Below are 12,183 nucleotides of genomic sequence, written 5' to 3' on the forward strand. Positions count from 1 at the left end.
ATTTTTAAATCCCCGCTGCTTCGAACCCCGTGCAGCGCGGCTACACGGGGCTCGAACTAGGTAGTTCGGACTAGGGTGCCTATTCTGAACTACCGGTACACCTCGTTTCACGAGGAGTAACGGTAGTTCGGACTAGGACCCTAGTCCGAACTACCTAGTTCAAGCCCCGTGTAGCCGCGCTGCACGGGGTTCGAAGCAGCGGGGATTTAAAAATGGCGGCTCCCCGCTTATGCTAATGAAGCCCGGGAAATTCAAATCCCGGGCTTCATTAGCAAGTGCGGTATGCCTACATTACCCCGCTAGTTCGAACTAGCGGGGTAGTGTAGACATACCCTTGGTTATCTTGGCTGGTGTTTAGGTTTTTACAGGTATTGGATATTACTGCATCTACCAGCTTGGATTCTATACAATTTCTAGGCTATGACATAAGTGTTGTTGACAGAGTTTCTAGGCTTAAACTAATCTGCGATGGTATTTGCTAAGCCTTGTCGTTGCTTAATTAGGCACTTGCTAATTTGATTAGCTAGTCTAGCACACAGCTGGTCTATACTAGTGTGGAACATCACTAAGGTAAGGACCAGTGACAATTGTCCTGGTTCTGGGACAGGGGTCTGTTCAGGGCATAATGCACAATTGGGAGGCTTTATTTTGTCTTTAAGGACTTGGTTAATAATATGGCAAGTTAGCAATGGCTATTGTTTAACAAATGACAGCCATGCTTCAGGGGTTACTTTTGTTTGGGCTTTAAGTGGTAAGCCCTAGTGGGAGTCAGTAGGTCTAACTTCAGTGGCCTGATGTCAGTGTTTAGCTTCTTTCTTACAAAATTTTATACAAACTTTAACTCAGAGGACTGTGTATTCTTTATTTTTGTAGTGTTCATGTTGTTACAATAAACAAAATGATTTTGTGTGAATGAGGGGCGGCCTAAGGCCGTGTATTTTTATTGCTATTAGCGTGTATTTTTTTTTATGTATGTGACTTGAAGGAAGTTACGTTGACTAGAGTCACTGTTTTTTTAAAGGACTAAGCATGGTTTACAGATATTTAATTGTTAACCTATGCAATTCTATAATTCTTGAGGCTTTTTAAGGCATCAGGCACTAATGAGTAGCAGGTCAAGTAGCTGTTATTGCAATGGTGAGGTTACTAGTTTCTTTATTGTTGTGGGCATCTTTACTTAAATATGCTGATGTTTTACTTGCTCGTGTTGTTTCTTATAGATTTCTTAGCTGACAGAGAGGGAAGGGCGTGAGGTTCTCTTGTCTTTCTTTTTAAATCCTTTCTCCAGGACAGCAGGGATGGATGGTGATAGGTCTGCTGTTGTTACCTGTGCAGCGTGTGCCATGTTTGTCTTCCTCCCAGAAGAAAGAATGGATTTAATCTGCACGAAGTGCAAGCTGGTCGCCATTTTGGAGGAAAAAATTAGAGGACTGGAGGCCCAAGTGTCGACCCTCTGCTCCATCAGAGAGGATGAAGACTTCCTCGATAGAAGGCAGCTTTTAATCTTGCAAGCATGGCAGGTGGAATAGCCAGAGAGGGCAGTACGGGACCAGGAAGAGAACTGGCAGCATGTAACTTCTAGAAGGGGGAAAAGGCCAGCACAGGAATCCCCCAGTGCTATAGAGGTAAGTAATTGCTTTCAGGCTCTCTCCTCAGGCTCTGCAGTGGTGAATGCTTTGGAAGGGACCTCACAAGGAAGAAACCATCTACTGGAAGGCATGGGATGCATAGTCCTAGGGATGGGTATTCCACGACCACCACCCCCAAAAGAAGACAACGGGTGATGGTGGCCGGGGACTTTCTCCTAAGAGGGACTGAGCCATCCATCTGCCATCTGGACTTGGAATCTCGAGAGGTATGCTGCTTACCGGGAGCTCGAATTCAGGATGTGACTGAGAGGCTTACCAAACTGATCAAAGCTCTGGATCACTACCCCTTCCTGCTTCTCCACGTAGGAACTAATGATACGGCCAAGAATGACCTTGAGCGGGTTACTGTGGATTATGTAGCGCTGAGAAGAACGATCCAAGAATTCGGCGCGTAAGTGGTGTTCTCGTCCATCCTCCCTGTTGAAGGGAAAGGACTGGGCAGGGATCGTCAAATTGAGGACGTAAATGCATGGATGCGCAGGTGGTGTCACAGAGAGGGCTTTGGTTTCTTCGACCATGGGACTCTGTTCCAGGCACAAGCATTGTTAGGAAGAGATGGAATCCACCTAACCAAGGATATGTCTACACTACAGCACTAATTTGAACTAACTTAATTCAAATTAGTTAATTCGAAATAAGCTAATTTGAATTAGTGCATCTTGACCTAAAAACTAATTTGAATTAGCATTTTGCTAATTCGAAATAGCATGTCCACATTGAGTGGACCTTGAACCGAAGTTAAGGCTGGCCAGAACCAGTGCAGGCAGGGCATCAGGTTAGTAATTAGAGTGTGGAGCTGCTGCCTCAGGCTAGCCAAGGTCTGTGCTTAAAGGGACCCAACCCTCACCCCAGAGAAACAGTTCTCAGGGTTTCCTGCTTGACTGTCTAACTCGAAGAGGGACAGCAAAGCAGTCCTGTCTTGGAGAGCCCTGAGTGCCCACACTCAGCACATCACAGCACTCAGCCATCAGCACAGCTGCATTCGCTACAGGCTGCCATCCGGGGGGGGTCAATGGGGGGACTGTCAGGATCCAGGAGGCCCTGTAGGGAAGCTTCCACCCTGAGGAGCCCGCAGAGCCACCACACTCCTCCCCATCTGGGGCTTGTGCCTCATTCCTCCCTCACCTCCTTCCACTTACCCCTCCCTAGCCCCCCTTCCTCATGTACAAAATAAAGGACACGTGTGTTCAAAAATAGAAACTCTCTTTATTTAACAAAACTGGGGGTGGGGAGTTTAACCTCTGAGGAGACTGGGAAAAGGAGGTGGGAGAGGGGAAGAGAGAGGGTGGAAGAGGGGAGGAGGATACCTGGGAGGAGGGACCTGCAAGGGGGAAGCCAGGGGAAGAAGGAGGAGGGGAAGTATCAAACTATGGGACGCCATATCTTCAATACTGTGTACAGATGTGGTCTCATCACCTCAAAGAAGATATTTTGGCCTTGGAAAGGGTTCAGAAAAGGACAACTACAATGATGAGGGGTTTGGAACAGGTCCCATATGAAGAGAGGCTAAAGAGACTGGGACTTTTCAGCTTAGAAAAGAGGAGACTGAGGGGGGATATGATAGGGGTCTATAAAATCATGAGTGGTGTGGAGAGGGTGAATAAAGAAAAGTTCTTCATTAGTTCCCATAATAGAAGAACTAGAGGACACCAAATGAAATGAATAGGCAGTAGGTTTAAAACTAATAAGCGAAAGTTCTTCTTCACACAGCACATAGTCAACCTGTGGAACTCCTTGCCACAGGAGGCTGTGAAGGTTAGAATTATAACAGAGTTTAAAGAGAAGTTAGATAAATTCATGGAGGTTAGGTCCATGGAGTGCTATTAGCCAGGGGGTAAGAACAATGTCCCTGGCCTCTGTTTGTGGAAGGCTGGAGATGGATGGCATGAGACAAATGCTTGGTCATTGTCTTCGGTCCATCCCCTCCTGGGTACCTGGTGGCCAGGCCACAGTCTTGTGCCTAGTGCGGAGGTCGTGGACGTTGGAAGCCTCCCCCCAAACCTTGATGAGGTCCACGATCTCTGCTCTGCCTCTTGCGGCCCCGGGCAGGCTCCTGGGAGCCGCCAGCTTGCTCCTGCAAAGAGGCAGAGGGCTGGGTGGCAGTGGGTGGCTGGCTCATGCTGGCTGGGTGTTGGCAGGCTTGCACCTGGCACAAGCATTGTAGCCAGATCGTGCCCCTTTAAGGGCTCTGGGGCCGGGAGAGGGACAGAAGAGTTTCCCTGGTTTGGCCCAGAGTGGCCACCAGGGCAACCTGGGAGGGGCTAGCCTCCCACTAGTTCGAATTAAATGGCTACACAGCCCTTAATTCGAACTACTTAATTCGAATTAGGCGTTACTCCTCGTAGAATGAGGTTTACCTAGTTCAAATTAAGCGCTCCGCTAGTTCGATTTAAATTCAAACTAGCAGTTTTCATGTGTAGCGCCTATGAAAGTTAATTCGAACTAACAGCTGTTAGTTCGAATTAACTCTGTAGTGTAGACATACCACAAGAGAGGAAGGTGCCTCTTCGCGGGCAGGCTTGCAAACCTAGTGAGAAGGGCTTTAAACTAGCTTCATTCAGGGACGGTGACCAAAACCCTGAAGGGAGTGGGAAAGTTGGATACTGGGAAAAAAAATGCAAAGAGGAACGAGCAAAAAAGGAGGATCCCTGATTGGAGTGGAGAAGATTGGGCGATCGACTGGTTACCTGAAGTGTTTGTACACTAATGGGAGAAGCCTGGGCAACAAGCAGGAAGAACTGGAGGCCCTGGCCCAGTCCAAGAAATATGATTTAATTGGGATAACAGAGACTTGGTGCGATGACTCACATGACTGGAGCGCAGTCATGGAAGGGTATAGACTGTTCAGGAAGAACAAGCAGGGGAGAAAAGGAGGAGGAGTTGCACTATATGTAAGAGAGCACTACGATTGCTCTGAACTCCAGTATATAGAGGGAGAAAAACCTGTTGAGAGTCTATGGGTTAAGTTTAGAGGTGCGAACAACAGCAGTGATGTTGTGGTTGGTGTCTGCTACAGGCCACCGAATCAGGTGGATGAGGTAGATGAGGCTTTCTTAGGACAACTGAGCAAAGCTTCCAGATCGCAGGCCCTGGTTCTTGTGGGGGACTTTAATCACCCTGACATCTGTTGGGAAACCTATACGGCAGTACACAGGAAATCCAGGAAGTTTTTGGAGAATGTTGGGGATAAATTCTTGGTACAAGTGCTGAAGGATCTGACCTGGGGCCATGCACAGCTTGATCTTCTGCTCACAAACAGGGAGGAACTAATAGGGGAAGCAGAAGTGGCTGACAACCTGGGAAGCAGTGATCATGAGATGGTAGATTTCAGGATCCTGACCAAAGGAAGAAAAGAGAGTAGAAAAATACACACCTTGGACTTCAGAAAAGCAGATTTTGACTCCCTCAGAGACCTGATGGGCAGAATCCCCTGGGATGCTAACATGAAGGGGAAAGGAGTCCAGGAGAGCTGGCAGTATTTTAAAGAAGCCTTATTGAATGCACAGAAAGAAATCATCCCGATGCGTAGTAAGAGAGGAAAACATGGTAAAAGATCAGATTGGCTTACGGGGGAAATCCTTGGTGAACTTAAGCACAAAAAGGAAGCTTACAAAAAGTTGAAATTTGGACAAATGACCAGGGAGGAGTTTAAATGTAGAGCTCAAGAATGCCGGGGGGTTATCAGGAAGGCGAAAGTGAAAGTGGAATTGTGACTGGCAAACAATGTGAAGGATAACAAGAAAGGTTTCTACAGGCATGTTAACAAGAAGAAGGTGATCAGAGAGGGTGTGCAGCCCCTAATGGATGAAGGATGTAACCTAGTGACAGATGATGTGGGGAAAGCTGAAGTATTCAATGCTTTCTTTGCATCTGTATTCACGGACAAGTTGGTCTCCCGCACTAATGCGATGCAAGATGGGATGAAGATGGACAGCCCTTGGTGGGTAAAGAACAGGTTAGGAATTATTTAGAAAAGCTAAACGTACACAAATCCATGGGTCCGGACTTAATGCATCTGAGGGTACTGAGGGAGTTGGCAAATGTCATTGAGGAACCTTCGGCCATTATCTTTGAAAAGTCATGGAGATTGGGAGAGATTCTGGATGATTGGAAAAAGATAACTGTAGTGCCCATCTTCAAAAAAGGGAAAGAGGACGATCCAGGGAACTATAGGCCAGTCAGTCTTACCTCGGTTCCTGGAAAAATCATGGGAGGGATCCTTAAGGAATCCATTTTGAGGCACTTGGAAGAGAGGAAAGTGATCAGGAATAGTCAGCATGGATTCACAAAGGGCAAGTCGTGCCTGACCAATCTGATTAGCTTCTATGATGAGGTAACTGGCTCTGTGGACATGGGAAAGTCAGTGGATGTGAAATACCTTGACTTTAGCAAGGCTTTTGATACGGTCTCCCACAATATTCTTGCCAGCAAGTTAAGGGAATGTGGATTAGATAAATGGACAGTAAGATGGATAGAAAGCTGGCTAGAAAGGCTGATCCCAGCGGGTAGTGATCAACGGCTCAATAGCAGGATGGCAGTCGGTTTCTAGCGGGGTACCCCAAGGTTCGGTTCTAGGACCGGTTTTGATCAATATCTTTATTAATGATCCGGATGATGGGATGGATTGCACCCTCAGCAAGTTTGCGGATGACACTAAGCTAGGGGGAGAGTTAGATACACTTGAGGGCAGAGATAAGGTCCAGAGTGACTGAGACAAATTGGACGACTGGGCCACAAGAAATCTGATGAGGTTCAACAAGGACAAGTGTAGAGTCCTGCACTTGGGACGGAAGAATCTCAAGCATTGTTACAGGCTGGGGACCAACCAGCTAAGTAGTAGTTCTTCAGAAAAGGACCTGGGGGTTACAGTGGATGAGAAGCTGGATATGAATCGTCTGCCCTTGTAGCCAAGAAGGCTAATGGCATATTAGGTTGCATTAAGGGGAGCATTGACAGCAGATCCAGAGATGTCTTTATTCCCCTTTATTAGGCTCTGGTGAGGCCACATCTGGAGTATTGTGTCCAGTTCTGAGCCCTTCACTACAAAAAGAATGTGGATGCATTGGAGAAGGTCCAGCAGACCTTAAGAACATAAGAACGGCCGTACTGGGTCAGACCAAAGGTCCATCTAGCCCAGTATCCTGTCTGCCGACAGTGGCCAATACCAGGTGACCCAGAGAGGATGGACCAAAGACAATGATCAAGCGATTTGTCTCCTGCCATCCCTCTCCAGCCTCTGACAAACAGAGGCCAAGGACACCATTTTATCCCCTGGCTAATAGCCTTTTATGGACCTAACCTCCATGAAATTATCTAGCTTCTCTTTAAAATCTATTATAGTCCTAGCCTTCACAGCCTCCTCTGGCAAGGAGTTCCACAGGTTGACTACACGCTGTGTAAAGAAGAACTTTCTTTTATTTGTTTTAAACCTGCTACCCATTAATTTCATTTGGTGTCCTCTAGTTTTTCTATTTAGGGAACTAATAAATAACTTTTCTTTATCTGCCCTCTCCACACCACTCATGATTTTATAGACCTCTATCATATCCCCCCTCAGTCTCCTCTTTTCTGAACTGAAAAGTCCCAGTCTCTTTAACCTTTCCTCATATGGGACCCGTTCCAAACCCCTAATCATTTTAGTTGCCCTTTTCTGAACCCTTTCCAAGGCCAAAATACCTTTTTTGAGGTGAGGAGACCACATCTGTACACAGTATTCAAGATGTGGGCGTACCATAGTTTTATACAGAAGAAGTAAGATATTCTGGGTCTTATTTTCTATCCCTTTCTTAATAATTCCTTGCATCCTATTTGCCTTTTTGACCGCCACTGCACACTGTATGGAAGTTTTCAGAGAACTGTCCACGATAACGTCAAGATCTCTTTCCTGATTTGTCATAGCCAAATTAGCCCCCATCATACTGTACGTATAGTTGGGGTTAATTTTCCCAATGTGCATTACTTTACACTTATCCACATTAAATTTCATTTGCCATTTTGTTGCCCAATCACTCAGATTCGTGAGATCTTCTTGGAGTCCCTCACAATCTGCTTCTGTCTTGACTATCCTAAACAGTTTGGTATCATCTGCAAACTTTACCACCTCACTGCTTACCCCTTTCTCCAGATCATTTATGAATAAGGTAAACAGGATTGGTCCCAGGACTGACCCTTGGGGGACACCACTAGTTACCCTTCTCCATTCTGAAAATTTACCATTTATTCCTACCCTTTGTTTCCTGTCTTTTAACCAGTTCTCAATCCAAGAAAGGACCTTCCCTCTTATCCCATGGCCATGTAATTTACACAAGAGCCTTTGGTGAGGGACCTTGTCAAAGGCTTTCTGAAAATCTAAGTATACTATATCTACTGGATCCCCCTTCTCTGCATGTTTGTTAACCCCTTCAAAGAACTCTAATAGATTAGTAAGACAGGATTTCCCTTTACAGAAACCATGTTGACTTTTGTCCAACAAATTATGTTCTACATGCTTCACAATTTTATTCTTTACTATTGTTTTGACTAATTTGCCCGGTACTGAAGTTAGACTTACCGGTCTGTAGTTGCCCGGATCGCCTTAGAGCCCTTTTTAAATATTGGTGTCACGTTTGCTACCTTCCAGTCATTAGGTACGGAAGCCGATTTAAGGGATAGGTTACAAACCACAGATAATAGTTGAGCAATTTCCCATTTGAGCTCTTTCAGAACCCTTGGATGAATGCCATCTGGTCCTGGAGATTTGTTAACATTAAGTTTTTCTATTTGTTCCAAAACCTCCTCTAATGACACTTCAATCTGGGACAGTTCCTCAGATTCATCACCCACAAAGGATGGTGCAGATTTGGGAATCTCCCCAACGTCCTCAGCCGTAGGGGACTCACAGGGTTTTTAGCAGGCTTCCTGCTTCTCATGTACTTAAAAAATATTGTGTTATTTCTTTCTGAGTTTTTGTTTAGCTGTTCCTCAATCTTTTTTTGCTTTTATTATTACATTTTTACACTTGATTTGATGGTGTTTATGTTTCTTTCTATTTATCTCAGTAGAATTGGACTTCCACTTTTCAAAGGATATCTTTTTGTCCCTCACTGCTTCTTTTACATGGTTGTTAAGCCACGGTGACTCTTTTTTAGGTCTCTTGCTATGTTTTTTTATTTGGGGTATACATTTAAGTTGGGCCTCTATTATAGTATCTTTAAAAAGTTTCCATGCAGCTTTCAGGGATTTGGCTCTAGTCACTGTGCCTTTTAATTTCTGTTTAACTAACCTCCTCATTTTTGTGTAATTCCCCTTTTTGAAATTAAATGCCAGGGTGCTGAACTGCTGAGGTGCTCTTCCCACCACAGGAATGTTGAATGTTATTATATTATGGTCACTATTCCCAAGCGGTCCTGTAAAGGTTATTTCTTGGACCTGACCCTGCGCTCCACTAAGGACTAAATCGAGAATTGCCTCTCCCCTTATGGGTTCCTGCACCAGCTGCTCCAAGAAGCAGTCATTTAAGCCATTAAGCTCCTGAAGGGAGCTTCCTAAGAGGATGGAGAAAGGCTGTTTTCAGTAGTGACAGATGGCAGAACAAGGAGCAAAGGACTCAAGTTGCAGTGGGAGAGGTCCAGGTTGGATATTAGGAAAAACTATTTCACTAGGAGAGTGGTGAAGCACTGGAATGGGTTACCTAGGGAAGTAGTTGAGTCTCCATCCCTAGAGGTGTTTAAGTCTCAGCTTGACAAAGTCCTGGCCGGGTTGATTTAGTTGGGATTGGTCCTGCCTAGAGCAGGGGGCTGGACTTGATGACCTTCTGAGACCCCTTCTGAGATCTTTTCCAGCTCTATGATTCTATGATTTTAGGGAAAAGTCATCAGTCATGCATGCTCACCCTTTCCCAGAGAGGGCATGCCCTCCTTCTTGTCAGCAGGCAGTGCCAATCCTACTCATGTGTGTCTCAGTAAGGCATGGTGTGGCCTGGCCTGCAACCACAGCCTCCCTGTAGCCCACAAGGTGTGCAGGCCACCATCCTGCCCCCCACTCCCCACTCACACTCCATGGCCGATCAGCACAGACAAGTGTCAGGCCACGGTTGGGGTTCCCACAGAGTACCAAGTTGTGAGGTGCCTGCAATTGTGAGGCAATCCCGGCATCCCCGACCCATGCCCCTGGCATCACTGCCTGCAGGAGCAGGTGGTGCCTAGCAGCTGTACAGGTGCAGGAGTAGGATGGCCCTCCCTGAGGGCAGCCATGGGTGTGCCCTCCTTCTCCCCAGCTGTGATCAACATGACAAGTTACAGCACTGCACCATCCCCTTTGCTCCTGCCTGCCCTGCCCTGAGTTGTGGTGGACCCTCACAGCACTCACGTCCTGATGTTACCTCCCTGGTGTCCAAAGTTGCCTGGGAGGCCTCCTGGGTTTGGACGTCTGGGTCCTGGGTCAGGGTCACTGTGCTTCTGCTGGTGGTAGCGTCTTCCTCCTCCTCTTCCTGTTGGAGCTGCTGGTGTTGTGCTGGGGTGTCACCCTGGAGTTGTGGCCACTGCTGACAAGGGGTCTCCAGACCAGACTCCATTAGCCACTTGGGAGGCAGGGGATCTGGTCAATCTCCTTACAATAGGCACAGTAGTGTGGTGCTTCCCCAGAGCGGGAACTGTGCTCACGGGCCCGAACATACCCCTGCCGCAGCTCTTTAACTTTTGCCCTGACCTGCTCCAGTGGGCAAGACTGGTGACCTTTCTGGGCAAGGCCTTCTGCCAGCCATACATGTCCACATTCCTCCACTTGCTGCACTGCATAGCCTGGAGGGACTCCTCCTCAGCCCAGAGCCCCAAGAGGGCTTTTATCTCTGGGCCTGACCAGGAGGGTGCCCGGCGCTTGGTGCTCCAGGGTTCCCGGGGGGATGAGTCCCTGGAAGGACCAGGGGAGTGTTGGGGGGCTTGTCCCTGGGACATGTCTCCCGAGTGTCCCTACTGGAAAGAGCTGCACCGTCAGGGTCCTCTCTGGATCTGGCTTGTTGCCAGAGTGCTGATCCTGAGTGTCAGTGCCTTTTAAAGATTGCTGCAGGCAGGAACAAGAGTTGAAAGCTGTGGCAGGAATGTTCACCAGGGGTTCTTCCTGGAGGCCTTTTCTGTCGAAATAACTTCATCCCTGTGTCCACACTTACCTTTTGTCAACAGAACTCTGTCCACAAAGGAGTTATTCCTCGTAGAATGAGGTTTACAGCCGTCAACAAAACTGCTGAGTTCTGTCGTTATGTCGACAGAACTTGATGGCAATGTGGACACGGGTATAGTTTTGTCGACAAAAGTCCACTTTTGTCGACAAAACTCTGTAGTCTAGACAAACCCTGGGTGTGCACCCTGGGGCACCGAGGGAACATAGGCCCTATCTCTCATGGAATCATAGCCTCTGTGCTGATGCCCATAAACCTGGCTTCCCAGACCAGGCAGTCCCGGATTTTCTGCAAGTCACAACTTCCTGCTTTCACCCCCAGGAGCGGCACAGCCTGTTCAGCCATTACTTGCCTTGTGAGCAGGCCATCCATCTCCTTCAGCAATGTGCCACAGAATGTAATTACAAGATTGGGAGCTCTCACCACTATGGCCTGCCATTGGTCTCACCTCCCTGCTGGCTCCCATTGTCCACAGCATGATTTGTCACTAGGAGCTGCCTGGGGGAGCTGGGTGTAATGAGCTATCAGCCAAGCTGAATGAGGCCTAGTACAGTTAACCCACCAAGGCCCAGGATTAGACCCAGCAACCAGGACCAACAAAGATGTACCAATGCCCAGAATCCCCTCCCCTCCCATCATTCCCATAAGCCCACCCAGCTTGATGCTTCCCCTTCCCTTTGTATTAACCAGAGTAATAGATCAGTGTATAGATGGTAATGAATCGTCTGTGAATATGATAGGGTATGTCTACACTACCCCGCTAGTTCGAACTAGCGGGGTAATGTATGCATACCGAACTTGCTAATGAAGCCCGGGATTTGAATTTCCCGGGCTTCATTAGCATAAAGCCGGTGCCGCCATTTTTAAAAGCCGGCTAGTGTGAACGAGGTGTACAGATAGTTCGGAATGGCTAGCTAGTTCGAACTATCTAGCCCGTGCCGCGTGTAGTTCGAACTAGCGGGGTAGTGTAGACATACCGATAGATAGATAGATAGATAGATAGATAGATAGATAGATAGATAGATAGATAGATAGATAGATAGATAGATAGTGGTTTGGGATGTGTTGTGTGAAACCTCTGCCCAATCAAGTAAAATGTGTAACTATCTATTATTATAAGATATGTAACTTTCTGTAATTGTGAGGTGTGTCAAATTCTGTATTGCAAATCATGAAACTTTTAGTTATTGTAAGTCATGTCATGTTTTAAGTTCTGCAAGTTCCTGAGAGCTTTGTAACTTCCAGCTATTGCTTGTACAATCTTTAAGCTCTGTAACATTCTATCCTGTGATACGGGAGTTTGTGGGTGCGTGTGTGAATGGAGAGAGAGTGTGAATAGGGTAATATCTGCACCTTTGTGCTGAGGAGCCATGAGGCTATAGA

This window comes from Pelodiscus sinensis, chromosome 24 (assembly GCF_049634645.1).
Source record: "Pelodiscus sinensis isolate JC-2024 chromosome 24, ASM4963464v1, whole genome shotgun sequence".
In the NCBI taxonomy this organism is placed as follows: domain Eukaryota; kingdom Metazoa; phylum Chordata; order Testudines; family Trionychidae; genus Pelodiscus; species Pelodiscus sinensis.